The following is an 18,612-nucleotide window of genomic DNA, read 5'->3' as shown; positions in this document are numbered from 1 at the left end:
TTTTATAATAGACCCTTAGCTTAATTACTACATGTAGTGTCAAGGGCAAGAACACTTCCTACACAGCACCTGTCACCAGTCCACCAGATAATTACATACCACTGACCTTCATATACAGCACCGTGGAAATTTTGTTACTAGAAACTGAATTGCATTTCATACAATACTGCACTGTAACTATGACTTATTAGAAAATGTATGCTTACAACAGGAATAACTGAACCAACTGAACTATTTATAATTTTTAGGACAACTAAGAACCATTTCACAATGTTTGCAACACACACACACACACCCACCTTTGCTGCCTTGATAGAAGGCAAATGTTACTAAGATTCACAGTATAGACAAAGGTAGAATTGAAAACACTCCCTGAAGTCATAATGGCAGGGTTATGCAGTATGCCATTTAAAAGCTATTCACCAACAATGTCCTCTTCCTTTTCCCCAGAATCCTACTGTATAAATTCAACTGAAGAAAGTCCATTCATTGAAATTGTGGTTCTCAGTAGCCTAGAACTGGAAAATGTAAAATGAAATAACTGAAGGACACGTCGGTGCACTTTCTATTTGCTAGTAAATGCTGGAACAGGAGACAGAGTCAGGCCTTCACAGTGCTGCACCACTCTGTGCCAATGACTTTCCACGGAGCCTGGGAAAAAGCAGGCTGGTTTACCACCGCAATTGAACGTACGTGCCCCACCGCTCAACTCCACGGCAGCTCTGTACAGCCTCTCTCTTTCGCTTCTTCTCTTTTTAAATCTACAAGAAAAGGCTGCAGCCTGGTATCGCCCCCCCTCCCACCCCCTATTCCCTCCCAGTCCTTTTCAACAGGGAGAGCCTGAGAATCACCCAGCTCCTTTCCAAGCCATAGGGGTCTCATAAAGAGTAGTCATATGCATGTATTGTGTGGGTTTCCATTTTCAAAGCAGTGTACAAACAACAGCTAATTTATCATTCTCCCGGGAGCAAATTAGCCACCTTTTTACAGATGGGAAAACGTGGAGGTTTATATGATTTGGCCAAAGTGAAACAGCAAATCAAAATGCTGGTTTCCAGACCCAGGCCTAACCCGGTGAACCACAGTGTGATCTCTGTCTTTAGTTTTCCCATGGCAACCCCACTCCAAACTGACCCTAAAGCCTCAGGCCAGAAACTCAGGAGGAGAAAAAGGAGCTGGTCAGCCACACAGCTGAGAGATTATATGCCCGATGTGGTTTTTAGAAATTGCACACGGTCACTGAGGAATCCTGCCAGTTGTTGTCACTATCCTCTCCAACCCTTTACTGCTTTTTCCTGTCTTCCCACTAACTTGACCCAATGGCTGTCAGTGGGTGGACATGTCACCAGGACCATTGTGAAAGGAATTATCTTTCCTCTCACATCTCCACAAGTCAAATAATGGGAACAGCAGCAAAAATCAAGAGCTGGCTATGCATTACCAGTGAGGATTCTGGGCCAGGCACTCTGGCGAGGTAGGTCAGTCAGTAAGCGGGACGCTAATGAAGAAATGAAATCTCCCACACAACTTTTGTGATTTTCCTCAAAACAATAAAGAGCCATTCTACTCTGGTAAAAGATCAAAGTTGTATTATTTCAGGCAGACAGGCTTCATTTTGGCAACAAGTGATCAAAGTTGGGTTTACGGTGGAGATATAGTTTCAGAATTAACCACAAAAAGGCTAGTACCTCTCCGTAATGCAAATGACAAGGAAGCCATGTGACAGCACTCACTAGCGCCATTTGGTTTTAAAGAATCACTAGAGGAATAATTTCCATGAACTACTTCCAAGTTACATGGAGTTATTGCTTTTAAAAAAAAAAAAAGTGTCATATAAAACTCAGCTGGCATCAACAATTGATTCCTATCTATTAGAACAGACATAAAAGAGCTCCAATACATCTGGTGGAAAAGAGACTTTGGGGGAAATCCTGGCCCCACTGAAGTCAATAGGAGTTCTGCCATTGTTGTCAACAGGGTCATGATTTCACCCCTTAACTTCAAAGGCACAACGGGGATAAATTAAGGAGAAAAGTTATAAAGCGAACAGATGCAACACTGAAGCAAGAGCAGTTTAAACTCTTGCATGTCAGAGCAGCATGAAGGGTAAGCTAGACTGGAGAGAACAGACACAGGTGGCATTGCTGAGAAGTTCCCTGTAAATCGTCACATTCTGGTCACAGTGCCGTCCCAAATGAAGTCAATGGCAAAACTCCCACTGACCTCAACGTCAGCTGAGTTGGGCACTCTTGAGACTCCATCACAGGAAATAAGAATCTATCAGAGTACACCACTGCCCGGAAGGATGGCCTCGAAATCTGGTGGGAAATCATTGAATATTTTTAAAAGTGACGGTCTTGCCAAAAGTTGTTGATTTAATTTAAAACGAAAGAAAAGGTGGGTCCTCCTACTAATAAGGGAGACTTTTGTTGCTATCGTGACACCACTTTCACTGTTGCCACCGTTTCTCTCAGTCCACGTTGCGCCCCCAGCCTGCAAAGCATCTTCCCTCGACTGTACTGCGGAGCAGGCAGATCATGGATTAACTGTCATTAGATGTTCTGACATTTTGTTTTGTTGTTATTTTTAAAAACAAAAACAGAAAAGAAAAACATGGGCATGTTTTCCTTTGCTCTGGAAGAGCCTCTGCAGGAATTTTAAAGACCAGACTTTGTCAGAAGCTACGTGATATTTAAAGTGTCCTTGCGGGCATGAATACACACACGAGCACATATACGCACACAGGTTAAGATTAAAGGCAAGTCTTTTGGAGGAGACTCACTAAAAATAAAAATTCTTCAACAGGAAGAGCCTGTTTAATGTAGGATTTAAGCAAGGCTCTTTCATTTGCATAGATCACTTAGGGCAGCAGCAATTCATGAAATTCTCCCATAAAATCATGTTACATTTTGTCTAAAGTGACACATTCCTTGCAGATCACACTGCCTTTCTCTGTGCTGTTAATAAGATAATCTGTTACATGAGGCTTACAAATCCATTTAAATTGATTTTAATTAATGAATCAATCACTGGCCAGTGACGACTTGGTCTACAGACAGTAAGCAATTCAAAGCCCCAGGCCTCTAATCCAAAGCTGAAATTCACATTAGAGTTGCTTCTCAGATCGATACTTCACACATAAAATGTTAGATTTAAAACACATATAAAGTGTGGGCAAAAAAGTAACCTGCAAGCTTATGTATTAAAATTCTGGTATGCAAAACCTTTAAAATAGGAAAACGATACTAAAACATCCTAATTTCCTTAGAACTGAAATAATTAAAGACAAACAAGTCATTTAACACATGACTAACTTGCTTCTAAACTTTTCCATCATAATAGGAACATGATCCTTATTCCATTTTAAGGGCTTTTTAAATTATTGTTATTATTTTTTAAACAATCAGTTGTTTAACACTGGATGATAGAGAAAAAAATTGCTCATCATGTGGTCACCAGCATGAAGAAGGCTTTTCATGTGCTCTTTGATCCTGTACTGTGCAAATGCACTGTTCATCAGTGCTGCTAACACATGCAATTTTAAACGAAAAATACCCCAAATCAACATTCACTAGTGGAACAGTGAGCATGTTTCCTAGCACACTGCATAGCTTTACAGTAAGTCAAATCCAGGGTCCAAGTGACTTGACAGCATTACCTTAATTGTCATCGGACAAACTGTCTTAATTGTCATCGGACAAACTGTCTTCGGTACATCCGTAGCAACAGAGCTGTTTGGTTGGGATGTTCTCTGCAACTGTGGAAGTTCCCATAAATCACTGGCAGGAACCCATGCCTACAGCAATCCAACCGTCCACCAAAAGCTAGAACTGGAGAAACCACAGTAGCACTGCACCTCCCTAGGGATGATGCCAGGTTCCTTCTGGGTTTCAATCAGATGGGAAAACTGAATGGGCTACACTGGCCTACAGAGTAGAGCTGTTAACCTTGCAAAGCATTGTGGCTTTCAGGGCAAAGAAACTTACCTGCCATGAGAGAGACTGTTACACCTCATGACCTCTCACCATCCCTCAAAATTATTTATGTCTGGGAAAACCCCTATGATACAGCTCCTCTTCATTCACTGGGGCTGCTGTAACCCTCAGCAGAGAAAGTGACCCACAGAATGCTTTACAAAATAAGTGGTTTAGTCACACATTACTTAAAGCAAATAAATAAATAAATAGGTTAATTCTTGAATAATCATGATGCCTATTTAAATGAAGAGCTCAATATTTCTTAAGCTGTTGAAAACTCTAAATTGTTTTTAAAAGATTACTTCAAAAGACAAATACTTGCTTTGTAGGATTTTTTTTTTTTAACACAAATTACAGTACTTTAACTTTTACTTGTTTTTAATTAGTGCTGTATTTGATCATTTCTTTATATTCCAAGTAACCATGAGACCATTCCTATTCTCCAGACTTGCATTATATGTTTGTTATGGCAGGACAATTTTTTGGAGATAAGAACAAACAAGAAGAATTAAAGATAGGTAGATGCTGGGTTTTTTGGGGATGTTAATTATTTCCATTACAGAGTTGATGACTGAAAGCCAAAATGTAAAGATACCAAGCTATCTTTCAGAATATTTAAGAAAAATATAATAGGCCAATTCTTTCCTGATCTAAATGCATTCAGATCTGAATTACAACAAGGCTGAATTTCACCCATTTAGTCTGGGCAGGTAAAAATTACTTTCACCTGAACAGATGTTGAAGTGTCTGTGGTAGTACAGACACTTCATATTCAAAGAGATGGATTCTGTAGCCAACATGGCTGTACTGAGATAGAGATAATCAACGTGTCCTTGGTTATGAGGAGACAAACAGTTTTCACAGCAAAAAGACAGACCAAAAAACAAATCATGTGTTTTTGTTTTACAAGTTCCAAGTTTGTTTGGCTGGGTTTTTTTTAAAGTTCCCGTGGAACACTGAAGCAGCATAAAATAGTTTGTTACAAAAGAATAAAAATAAAATAACTTAAATAAACATTTCAAATGCACTCTTAAATGTTCAGCCTTTCTGCATTGCTGTTTGTTATTCTTCTGCACTAAAAATCTACGCAACATCAAAGATTTTTGAAAAATTGGTAAAAGGGTTTTGTCGAAGAATTGTGCCCACTGCATTTTACATTCTGAATTTTATTGCTGAAAAAAAAAGAGAGATTGCTGCACATAATCTAGTATATGCCAATATATCCAGACATCCAAATCAAGACCACAAATTATAAACAGTTTCAGCAAATTGACTTGAGTGCCTTTGTTCCTCAGACGTACATCTTCCGATTGCTTACAAGAGCAGCATATACTAACCACTAATACCGCCATAGCCAGTACTGGGAAAGGAAGTTATTGAAGCCTGGATTTCCTGCATTCAGTTGTAGCCAAGAACTGTGTGGCTTGTATAGTGGTTTCAGGAACTGACTCATCTAATGATTCATGGATAAGATACTGGTTTTAATATGTTTTTGATCATAAAACTCATGAATTCAAAAACCAGTCTGAATGATGCTTAATTTCTATTTTAAAGGAAGAAAAATATTTTAGAGGAAAAATATTATCTAAACAATTACAAATGTTTTTCACTATACACCCATTTTTACTTTCCTAACAGTGACTCAAAATACATCTACAAAAAATGCCTCCCAAATTAGCTGCAAAAATGTGATCACCTTCCAAGAGAATGCTGACAAGGAATTCAAAAGCCACAATCCAAACCTAGTATCTTTGCTGCGATCCTGACCCATCTAAACTTCCCAGAAGTGGAGGACAGGTGGGATATCAGATGTATTTTTAGATATCATCCCCCCACGTACAAAAATATCTACAGCCACATTTTAATCAACAAACTCTAGTGTTGCTATTGTTGATACATGATTTATGTAACCATGTATAATCGGGGACCAGCTGGTGACAGTAAAATGGGGAAAGTTCCATTTTCATAGCACTGCAATGATCAATCTGAAAGTTATGGCTACAGTGCTAGTCAACTGGATCTTAAGCTCCTGAAATCGTTTGTGCAAATACAGAATTTGCAGCCAGTCATCTTTTTATTTTATTATTTATTCCATAGAGGAAAGCATGTTTGCTAAACTATCAAAAACATTTTTGCTTGCAACAGAAATCTCATCAGTACGCTGTAACCTGAACTGCCAGCCTCTTACCTAAGAAACAGCTTGAGAGGGAAGCTTAATTCTGCTCTCATCATGTATGGAAAAGTACTGGATTACTTTTTATTTCTGAATGGCAACTGTAGCTACACACATGCGGACGTACAGTGTCGGAGGGGGTGTTCCTTTGCCTTTGTACACATTCAACATGTACAGGACTTGCACAGAAAAAGAAAACAAAATGCAAGTTGCTTTAAAAAAAAAAAAAAAGCAGTTAAAACAGTTGACAAGAAAAGGCCAAAGTGCGCTCAGTGGCTGGCAGTCATTTTATGGCTACAGTCCTACAGCAGATTTACTTAGATGACGTCAGTGGCTCCAATCCAGCTTTTTCTTTAGTAGCATTTACCACTTGCCTCTTGAAGCCTCCACTATGCTACAGAGCAGTAGACCATAATCAAAATTCCCTTTGTGAAATAGAGTTTACCTCAGGGCACAGAGGCCTTGCTAGCTGAATTGCAGGCTCTTCACCCCGTGCTGCATGCCCAGAAATAAATAACCTTCAATACTGTACTTTCCTTAATACAGAAGAACCACTAAAAGCAGCCTGCTACCTAAAAAAAAAAGGATTATTTAATTTGTTTCCAAAATCTCACAGGCCAGGACATTAGTTAATTTTCCAAACATACCATGATTTATAATAATTCTGTTACTCTTCAGTCCTTTTCTGTATTGTTTCTAGAGGTTTTGCAAGACTGAGTTATGTGGCATTGTTTTGCTAACAAAACATATAACTGATACTGCAACCTAATAAATAGGAACTGGATAAGTAAAGTTGCATATTTTAAACCTTGCCTTTACAATATGCCCTTTAAAAAGAAAAGGAGTACTTGTGGCACCTTAGAGACTAACCAATTTATTTGAGCATTGAGCTTTCGTGAGCTACAGCTCACTTCATCGGATCCGATGAAGTGAGCTGTAGCTCACGAAAGCTCAATGCTCAAATAAATTGGTTAGTCTCTAAGGTGCCACAAGTACTCCTTTTCTTTTTGCGAATACAGACTAACATGGCTGTTACTCTGAAATATGCCCTTTCAAATCCATATTTTGTAACTGAATAATGGGCATGCACTAAACATTCCAAGAAGTGATGAAAGAAATTACTATACATAAATCATAGTAAATTTACTGAATGAAATACATTTTATTTGGCACTACGGATTTGCTATTGCACAACAAAAACTGTATCCAAGCAAGGGTTGGGAAAACCCACTTAAGTAGATACCAAATTAACTCAAACTTCCTGGGTTCTAAAATTTAACCACAAAATCAAACCATGTAAAGACTTGTCTTACTTGTTAAGAAAATACAGATGTTACATTTTAATTGTCCCATCAGTCCAACATGGGAGATGACAAGATGGGTCAGTGGACTGAAGACTGGATAGCAAGCCGTTCATCTGTAAGCACTTAGATACAAAGGGTGATTCACAAGGGGGATTTGGGCATTGCAAAACCCAGTGTTGCAATTCCTAACTTTTAGGGGCCCTGCCACCTCACAGAATCCATAGTCCTGAGTTAGGCACCCAGGCTCCCTGTTCCATCAATGGGGAGAGTTAGGAACAAAAGAGGATTCACAAAAGCCAGCAAGCTGAGTGGGAGCCACCTAAGCTAGCCAGTAATAAACACTGAAGAGGTGGGGGTATCCTAATCCCTGCCCCTCAAGGTGAGTTAGGAACCAAGCTCCACTTGGGATTCACAGCCATGAACCTCCTCCTGGAGTTAGGTGCCTAAGCCAGGTAAGCCCTTTCTCAAGAGAAACTGAGGCGATCCACTCTCCCCTTATGCCCTGGTAGTTAGAATACTCAACCAGAATGTGGGAGAGCTGGGTTCAAATCCTCACTATATCCTATAGATCAGAGGTTAGGGCACTCACCTGGGAGATATGGGTTTAAGGCTCTGCTCTAAATTATTTAGAGGAGGGATTTGGACCAAGGTCTTCCACATTCACTGGTCATTTGGTATAAGCAAACCTCTGAAAATCTGCCCTACATACATCAGATCAAGTGAGGGATCACTGATCAAATCTGTACCAGGTTGGAAGTTCTCAAAAGTTGTTACTATCCGACCACAAAACATGCCATTTGACCAAAGACTACCTGAGCTCTTTGGTGGCCCAGTTGAAATGACCTGGTAATTTCCAAACCAGGTTCAAAACAGAGAGATCATAAATCTCCCAGCACAATTAAACCCCCCTTGTTGGCAGCCTCAGCAGAGAGGCCAAAGGCAGTGAATTATGCTTTTACTACTAAAGGTGTCCCCATCCAGTTAGTACACAGGCCATAGTGATGGGGATCAGTCAAGGGTCGCTGACTGATCTATACTTGGTCTGTAAATATTGTCCTGCTTCCTGCATTGTCAATCTATCACATTCCCTGAGAACTATTTTAACTTAGAATTGGTTTTACAATTACAATTGTTTTTAAACTGCGATTACAATACAGGAAGCAAGATAGTGTATCCCTTCTCTTTGACCCCTTCTAGTCACTGAAGGGCAGAATCAGTGAATTGGTTTAAATGTAGGGTATAAGTTCCTCTGGGCAAGAACCTTATCCTCTTACTGCTCAGTAACATGTCATGAGCACCAAAGGCACTATAAACAAAGTAATGCAAGCTTAGAAATAATCAGTATTCGAAAAGAAGTGTTGTGATCAGGACTGGCAAAAGAGACCAGATGGAGAAAGCATGAAAGTAACTGGAGAAGAGAACTGTGGTGGGCAGAGGAGAGAGGAAGGGAGTGGTGAGACTGACAGAACAGGAAAAATGGCATCTCACAGAGAGAGTGCCTAATAAAGAGAAGCCCAAGAGCAAAGAAATGTATGTAGAAAGAGAGAAGGGGAGCCAAGAAACAGAAGATAGAGACATGGTGCCCTTTAAGCAAAAAGAGAGATGAAGCCATAGAGGCAGAAGCAGGAGAGGAATGTGTGACAAGGTCAGAAGCAATGCAGAAAGATCCAACCCTGAGGACATCCACCCAGCTTTGAATGGATGACTCTGTTAGAATTGTTATTTTCCTGCTGCAAGAGGCAAGCTGATTAGAAAAAACTGAGAATGAAGGAGTTTCCACAGAGCCTTGCAGAAGGTTTTCAGTCGATCTTGAAAGCAATACTCAAAAGATCTAGTCAGCGCCTTGATATTAACCAACAAATTTTGCCAGGCTGATTTGTTTTAAGAATAAAGATGGAATCAGGGATGTGGGAAATGAAATGATTTTCAGATGTTTATAGAATACTTTAATACTGCAAGTTAGTTGCAGGACACAGTTGTTGTTTTTTTAGAAAGGAAATTGTTCATAATAAAAGAACACCATATTTCCTTTCCATCATTACTAAATGCAAACCTACACACACTATTTTTTAAACGGGGGGCGCACTCTCCATGCTACTGTGTGAATTTACTTCCTGTTTTCTTTTAGTCTGCTCTGACATTTTCTCATGTCAAGACTGAAACAGCATTCCCAAATTATAATCTCATGACTGAAAGCAAAGATAACAATGTAAAGAATGCCCTGGCTAATTCCAAAAACAAGCATTATTGTTCAACAGCATCACTGAGATTCCACCAAGGGAATAACTGTGATGCCTATAAGGTTAAGGAATAATCTGGCATCAAAAATACCCAAAGCCCATAGTGGTTGGTGATTCAAACATGAAGCATATCAAAACGCTATTGGTAAACTAAATTAAAGATAGCTTATCTGAAGCATATACTAGCCATATGGTGCCACAACTTCTGTTGCCTGTTACTGGCATAACAATAGGCTACTGCAGATTTAGACTGGAAGCACTATTTGACAAACTGTCAACAGCATTTTTTTAAGAGCTCTAGGGCAATGGCTTGCTCGTCTATTTGCATTTTTTTTAAACAGGTGAACAAAGAGTAAACCAGATGTCAACTTTAGAAATCGAGTTGCCTGGTTTGGGAGATTTAACAGAGGCAGACATACTGCTACAGCTCAAATCTAGACAATGAGCTTTTCTAAAAAACACTCTGGCCTAGGGGAGTGGCTATTTAAAACACTTAGCTTCTTTTATTTCAGCACTATGGAAGTGAATTCTGCTCTTAAGTGCCAGCTCAAATGAAGTCATTTTGTTTCACTGGGGTTTTCTTTGCATTTTAGCAACGTAGCATGTACTGTGGTAAAAAGGGTAAGACGTGATCTTTTTTTTTTCCAGACTTGTCTTTTCCTTTTTAAGCTTGAAACTTGATAAACAGACAAACCTAATGCTTTGGTCCTTACAAAACAAACAAGCAAAAAACGCATGTGAAAGGATCTTTCAAGTTTAAGTTAAATGTAAGTTATTTTCCCCTCATTTAAGAACTTTTAAAGAGGTTTGAAAGAATTGGAATTTTTACAACCCTGTCAAATGCCATAAAGGCAAGGTGTGAATAGTGATAGATAAGGATGATTTACAGTGGTGCTTCAGCAGAAGCGACAGATTCACATCTGCTTTACACTGAAGAATCATGAGGATCTCGTACTCTTCCTTTTTTTTTTTTTAATGCTGCAGTTATATTTCTTACCTCTGCACTGTTTCAGAAAGTGTCTTTTTAACAATATGGTTATCCACTTACTTCATTTATCATTTCAAGAACTGTGACAAAATAAAAAATACTGTTTATCAATATGAGGTAGAACAACCTAAGGTATCCAATTATGAAAATGTGTTTTGAGTTATGCGTGTATGTGTGAGAGTGAGATAATGAGATACACAGATAACACTATCTGTTCTAATAATCTTATTTACTTTGGTAGCCAGTTATAGGAATACATGTATTTTTTTACTCATACTCAGCTAAGTATATAGCATTTTTAGATTATCTTTTCAAGTTGTTCTTGAACATTCCAGTTTAAAAAAAAAAATCTCCTTTCATGTTAAGTTGCGATTGCACTTGAACTCCTTCCAAAAGCCAGAGCTGTACTGAATTATGATAATTAGAAAGCTGTGTGCATAAAAGGCAGCACAGTTGATGCATTTAAAAAAGTTCATGCCAGAGAATATACGTTCAATATGTTCTCACATAATTAACATTTCCCATCATTAGCAGCAGTTTTCAGTTTATGTATCTGTAAAAACAGCAGCATTCGTCATTTTTTTAGATTCTCAGTCAATAGCATTTTAATCGTTTTACCCAAAATCCTGAACTTTTCCCCCCTCCACATACACTGAGGTTCCAAATTCTAACTTTTGAAACCAGAGATGTGCTAGCAAACAAACTTTCATTTTGGGTTTATATGCTTCTGCTACAACCTACAGTACACCTCAGACTAAAATGTCTAATGAAGACCTAATAAGAGCTAGAAATCTAAGAAAGCCAGTTGGACCCATACGACAGGATGCAGAAGTGATAATCATGTTGTTCCAGTAAATGGAGGCTAAAATTCAAAAAACAAGAAGTTGTAGACCTTTTATTGGACTAGCTCCAAAATAAAATGGGCTGCTTTTGGGGAACCTTCATATAATTTGGAGGTGCTGAGAAGGAAGATCTGCATCTCCGCAATGAGTATGGAAGTTCCCCTGAACATTTCAAACTTTAAATGGATTTTCATAATGTTCTTGATGAGTCTACAAAAATGCATGCAACAAATAAATGCATACAGTACAAGATTAGTGGCTCAGTGTCCGTGGAGCAAACCTACTCTCCCTGTGTAAGATAGCTAGTCAAGTAAGTTGTTATGGATTAGACTGTGGCAAAGACTTGTAAACAAACAGACAGTTCTGCTTCACAAAGATGACATGGTGGCCTTTTGTCTTTGACAATATATGTTTTTTAAAGTTGCCTAACCTGTTTTACACAAAAGGTGAAATCCTGGCCCTACTAAAGCCAGTGGCAAAACTCCCATTTGACTTCAGTGGGATCAGGATTTCACACAAAGACCTGTATGCATCAGAAGAATTAAATCAGCAGAGTTCTGTCTATATTTCTAAGTGATTGATTTGGGTGTTGGAATTTGGAACTGGTGTTTCAGTGCACTGAATTAGGCGCTTTTTATGTTTTGGAAATGAGCAATCATAAAATTCAAACACAAAATTATGCAAGGAAATAATATTCCATCCTCGTTCCACTTACAGAAGTCAAAGGGAGTTTTGTGCAAAAACTGAAGTAAAGGATAAGGCCCTACGTGGACGATTTATTACAGATTTTTTTTTTTTTTTTACTTTGCAAAACATGTCATTAGTTGTGGCCTAGAATCAGTTGGCTTTACAAGAAATAATGTAATTGATTCATTCAGGTGGCACAGGCTATCATTTAAATAGTACAGTATTTGTGTAGACTGCAACAGAACCTCTAACAGCACTCTGCAGCTTCCCCTTAGCCAGCTGATTGACTTCTCAAGTCTGGCGCTGGACTAAAAGTTTGTCAAGCATAACTAAGCTTTACAATAGTAAATGACTGTAGTTTAGCAATACACAACCTTCATACTCAAGGCAACTAATAATAATTTCCTTGCAAATTACTGCAAAGTGACAAAATGGTAATTAAACCCCAAACCCTGTACATTTAGATCCTCAAATTAGTTATTATTTACTCATATAAATAAGGCCCCTTGCACAGTTGGTGCTTTCAGTGTTATGTTTGGATCTAACAAAGTTGGTGGAGATACTGTGAACTTACATCACTGTAAAAAAGTCAAACTTTGCCTAGAATCTGCATTTTCTGTCAAAACAGTACTGACAGGACTGATTTGACTCACTGTGACTAGAAATGCATCCTGTACATTTTATAACTAGGTTATCAGATGCGGGTATCCTGCTTAAGTCACTGCTGATTAATAAAGATGTAAAAACATAACTATTACTTTTTGATTTTCCATTTAGACATCAAATATCATACTATGCCAAAGGACATAAAGCATATGCTGTAAATATCTTAGCATTTGATACTTGCGTGAGTTGTCCCATTGACTTTAATGTAAGAGAGGGCCTGATTCTACAAACCTTTAAATTCTAAAATAAGGGAATAGCTTTCAAAAGATAGTGTCTGTGTTCTACCATCTTATATGTAATATTAGACATAAGATAACAATGTCAAGAAGAGGGTTGGATTAAAAAATGGTGTATATAATATATATATATCACAAAAGGTACATTCAGTTATATTTTTGAAGGACACAAATTTTAAGGCAACACTCTCTCCATAAATAAATACAGTGAAAACTGCATAAAGAAATTTAATATTTTTGAAATAATCCCATGTAATCCTTAAAAAAAAAAAAAAGTTATTTATACTGAAACTAATCTGACTGCATAGTCATTTTGACATTTGGGTTTATTAATGACAATTATACTATATTACAAAAAATGAAGTTATTAACCACCTTCATCTTTGCATTAAGTAAAAGAGGTCTCTCTTACACTTTTGCTTCTCTGAAGCATTAAGGGTCTATAATAAACTATTTTTAATGTTCTGAGTCTTGAGGGACACTTTATAGTTTTGCTATAATCATTGCTTTAAAAAAGAAATTTAGGGTTCTTTCTTCCTCCTAATTGAGCTTGACTTTTATCAGTCAAAGACCACCAAAGCCTACGAACCACTCTAATACCATCCAAAACCAGTACATTGTCCTGGCACACACACAGAGAGAGAGAGAGAGAGAGAAACAAACAAGTTGCAAATTATACCATACATGTTGCTCACAAACACATAACACAATATAAACAATCTCAACTGGAAATTCACTGAGGGCCCAGTTCCCACTTACGTTTAGATTGTTCCTTTTCACTCTAAATTAAAATTCATTAAGCAGAAGCTGTCCTTACTAAGGCTCACATGAAATCAAAATTTTTCCCTGCTTTACTCCTTGTGTACATTCTATTTTAGCCACATTCTGCGCTCTGACTGAGAAAGAAGTGTGCATAATGTCAAGCCATATTCCAAATTTGAAGTGATGTTGTGGTTTGCTTTTTGTGGTGTGAAAATATAAATATTTCAGCTAAATAGACCATTTGAAATTGTAGTTCAAAATATATTTTGTGTGCGTTTAATAAGAAAGTACTATTATAAAGAAAAACTATGAAGTACATCACTTACAACCAAAATATCTTTGCTTGATCAGCTGGTTTATATCAGCATCAGATAAAACACATAACTACCCCTACTGCTTTAAAAAATACATTAGGACCTCATTTAAAACCAGCACAGTAGGAAATATACATTTAATGAGCAATAATGAAAAAGAAACATATCTGATAAAAAAATTGGAAGTTTAAACATAATTCTTTCAAAAAGGAAACATTCTTTAAGCAGCTATAAATTAAAAATGTGTCCCCATACACAAAATCTCTAGTTTCCCTTTTTAAAGAATGTTGACTGCATTAATAATTCTGGCATTTCTGTTTGAAAACCATATACATCATCCTCAAAAAATAAAGTAATTTAATCCTGGTGTCTGTATCATTTTTAATAGTTTTAGTGTGCACCACCAGCACAGTCTAATGCCCCTGTAATGGTATTCCCCAACTATTTATAGAGATGGCAACACACTATATACTGCACTCCAAATTTAGGATTCTATGAAAAATCCTGTATTTGGGATTAAATCCCAAAGCAATTATAATCACTAACTGTGTTATATTGCACTGTATATAATACTCCATGTTGTTTAGCTGAATTTTTCCACAAGATGCATTAAGTTAACAGATGTACATACCAAGAGGGACTGTAGTATCTGAACTTTCAGTTAAAGAATAGCGTTTTAAAATTATATAGCTGCTATGTGTGACAATCTAGACACGGAAAGCAAGTAGCACTATACAAGCTAGTAATAAGCAACATTGTTTCCAAACTTAATCAATACAGGGGGAAAGGTATTTATTCTTCCAGGACAGGAATACAGCTGTATAGCTACTTTTTTCGGGTGCTGCACCATCTCAGTTTGGATTTCATATCTAAAACATTTTACATCAGAAAATGTCAGTGACTTCTGACATGCTTCCTGGCCCTTACTTTGTTAGATGGTGTTCTGTAAGGAAGTTTTAAAAAATCGGGAACCATTTACATTCAGAAAATGTAAAGCACAACTGCTCCCTAATATTCCAGCACTTATTGAGGTCACTTTTCAGTTCTTCAAATCAAAGGCAGGCACTTGTTTCTAATAAGTTAACAACTCTCCTGAGAAACAGGGGTGGCTGGTATTTCATTGTTTCATAAATATTTTTATACAGTGACTCCATTCAATTTAAAACAGATTTCAAGAGAGGAGGGGGGAAATCATGAATGGGATTAACAGAGGTAAGAGCTTGAACTTTTCTGATGGATGAAAACAGAAATCTCTTTCTCTTTTTTTTTTTTTGTTTTAATTTTGTTACAAAGGCTGTAATATAACTTTTCCCCTCCCCCTTAAAAGTGTACTTCCTTTGCAAATTTTACTTCTGTGAACAAAGGCTGCCTTTGGATCAGCACCGTGGGCATCTGCAGAACAGATCTCTTTAAAAGGTTACGGATAAATAAATAACCCTATGGTTCCTACCGAAAGGAAGTTTTCCAGGGACAATCTCTTCAGTTTTGTTGTAACCGCGACTTTGTCTTTTTTGGATACAATATTTCTGCTGACTCCCGAAAATTTTCCACTTGAATGTGCAATTAACCAGCAGCAGCAGCTCTGGAGAAGGAGAAGAAGCAGCAAAAAAGAACATTCCTTCTTTCATCTTTTAGAGGAAAAGAAAAGGGGGGAAGGAAAACAAAACTCGAGGCACGAAACCCAAGAGCTCTCTCGATTCAGAGCGAGTCACTTTTGCAGGGCACAACGCTGGGAGAGTTTGGATTATTATGAGGATTTTATTTTGCAAGCCCCGGGCCGCTCCTAACTTCTTCCTTCTTCATGAAAAATGTGAAAAATGTCAAAGATTTGTGTGTGTGTGTGAGTGTGTGAGCGAGCGCCAGGCTGCAAAGCAGTGACTCAGGCAACTAAGTGAAAGCAGCAGCAAGGAGCAGAGAGAGAGAGGGAGAGAGAGAGAGAGAGGAACAGGAGCAGCCGCCTGTTGCAGCTCTGGCTACAACCCCAAAGCAGCAAAAACTCCATTGGAAACAACTTCTTCCCCCCCTCCCCAAGTCCCTTTCCTTACCCTCCTCCCCAGATCACCTGCAGGGATTGGAGGTGGGGGTTGGGAGGAGAAAGAGGGGGGCCATAGTTGCCTATGTAGCTCTCCAAGCAAATAAAAGGAGACCCCCCCCCCTCCCAGCCACACAAAGCAAAGGGAGAGAGATGAGCATAGCAGCAGCTCCCTCCGAGCAGCAGCGACCACATACTCGCACATACACACACAAAACTTACCTCCACTCCACTCCACTCCCCACCTTTGCAACCACCACCAGCTCTTTGCAATGCAATTGCAAACTTCGTCCAGCTCCCCCTGGGCTTGGGTTGCTATTTATAGCCCCGTGTTTATTTTTAATCTGCAGTTTCTCTATTTATATCTAGGCTATAGCTGGCTGTTTGCAGGATTATTGAATCCCTTCAAGTGATTAGTTACTGCCCAAGCCGGTGGTGGGGCGGGCTGGGCTTTCGGATGGGCTTGTGCGGCGCGAGCGATGCTAAGAATGTTCGGAATGAGAGAGGAATGAAATGAACGCGAGGAGCGGACTCGCTACAGGGAGGTGGAGTCTGGGCCCGCATCATGCAGGGGATGCAGGGGGGAGGAGCCAGGGAGCAGCTGGTGACCTCATAGGAAAGTCCAGGCGGGGAGGGGGGTGAAGGAGGGAGGAGCCATGGGGAGGGGAGAGATCGCAGGGGGAGGGGACTGAGGGGGAGTCACAGGAAAAGCCACCTGACGCTGCAATGGGATATCGCACACATGCCGAGGCATTTGCAGCCAGCCTCAAGAGCTCGGGGCTATGCACCGAGGAGCACAGAGTAGGAGTTGGTTTGCAGGGCGGAGGACTGCGCCTAAAGGGGGGGGTCATTGCAGCCTGGATTGGCTTTGCTCTAGCTGGGAGGGTCCAGGCACTTTTAAGAAGAGTCCCTGCAAACTTTCTCTGGTTTGTTTCTGCAGGTTTGCACAGTTTTGCCTACAGCAGAGCTCAGATACGTACCAAGTGAAATCAGAGTCTGAAAAAGTTTGCGGGAAGATCCCCTTCAAATCGAAACCCACGTGAATGATTTCAAAGTTACAGGGAAAGACTTAGCCCAGCGTTTTGGGCATTGCCGGAGTTTGGGGTCAAACCCACTGGGGGGTTGTTTTTTTTTTCTTTTTTCAGAGTTGATCTGAAATAATAAAATTGTCCCCGTTTCTGGTTTTCTTAGGGAAGTTTTGCACAGCTTTAGTTTTGAGGCCAAATGCTATGTATGTGTCTTTATCTTTCTCATATTAATGCAATCCATTCCTCCAAAATACATTCCCTGGAGCATTCCTGTAATACATATCTTTCGTAGTTAACAATCCGAGTTCCTTATGGAAATAGTTGCTGAGTGCAGGCAAAGCTGTTGTGCTTGTGAAAACTTGTATATGCATACATAAAATGGGTGACTGGATGCATCAGTGACTGTTTGTGAAAGAAATTGCTTCTTTTACATGTGCAAATGCCATTTTTATCCACCTTTGAAGCTGCCCAGCAGGGCTGCTACTTTCTGAGAATAGCCAGGATGAGTAAGAAAAATTGCATTAGGGCATCAGAAACATTGCAATGTGGCATCATTGTGTGGCACCAACATGTTCACATCACAGTACAACATCCTGGTGTGCTGGTCTGCTGGTGGGTGGAGTTCACCGTCTAAATTCCATCTGTTATATTTTAATGCAGCTGCCCTGTAAAATTCAGAATGGATGATGAGTTGTTTCTCTCTATATACACACAGTGTGTCTTTTTTTTTTTCTTTAAATCATTCCATATTCCTAACCAATGACACTCCAAGAGAGCCACGCTGTTCTGGCAGGCACCGTTTTAGCCATCATTCGCTCATGACTGAACCAGGGACTTCCAGAGCTAAAGGCATGAGGCACTATCACTCGAGCCAGGCTCTCAGGGCGAGAGCTGTAACTGGTTCATATCCTCTGTGGATCAGGCACAAAGGGGATGCAGAACAAGTACGGACCTGTGGGTTACATTGGCAATACCAGCTCTAACCTATTAGAACTCCACCACACTGAAAATCAGTCTTTGTAACTAATAGCAAGTTCCCAAAAAGAACTGGTTGGACATTTCTGAACTTTTCGAGATATTGGCAAAAAATGGGGAGGGGGAGGAAATTGCACAATATGGGGAGGGGGGTGTTCAATTTTTAACGAACTCCACAGATGGCTGGAAAATTTCACTTAAAAAGAAAAAGAAAATTATGTTGACATTTTCCTTTTCTCCCCATTTTCAATCAGTTCTATCATCACGTTACTTAGCTGGTTAGGCCCAGATCCACAAAGGTAGTTAGGCCCTTAACTTCTATTCATTTAGGAGCCTAAATACCTTTGTGCATCAGAGCCTTAGTACCTATGCAAATTTAATGATTCAT

At 39.2% G+C, this 18,612-nt stretch overlaps 1 protein-coding gene across 7 annotated transcripts in view; it reads right to left on the bottom strand.

The window, feature by feature from the left end:
- The window catches only part of TEAD1 (TEA domain transcription factor 1), a 210,260-nt gene extending 193,518 nt beyond the window's left edge, over window positions 1-16,742 (bottom strand). For 5 of the 7 annotated variants that reach the window (XM_037899837.2, XM_037899838.2, XM_037899840.2 and 2 more), the window contains exons 1-2: window positions 16,444-16,736; window positions 15,640-15,771 (exon numbers count right to left, since the gene is read on the bottom strand). The gene's annotated coding sequence lies outside the window, so the exon portion shown is untranslated. Of the gene's footprint in view, window positions 1-6,595; window positions 6,723-15,639; window positions 15,772-16,443 lie in introns of all 7 variants that reach the window. The other 2 variants (XM_043548913.1, XM_037899842.2) reach the window with 2 other exon arrangements.
- Between the last annotated feature and the right edge of the window lie 1,870 nt (window positions 16,743-18,612).

The sequence above is a fragment of the Chelonia mydas genome, chromosome 6 (assembly GCF_015237465.2).
Source record: "Chelonia mydas isolate rCheMyd1 chromosome 6, rCheMyd1.pri.v2, whole genome shotgun sequence".
In the NCBI taxonomy this organism is placed as follows: Eukaryota; Metazoa; Chordata; order Testudines; family Cheloniidae; genus Chelonia; species Chelonia mydas.
Note: the sequence above shows the minus strand (reverse complement) of the source record. Positions and strands in the feature narration are given on the sequence as shown.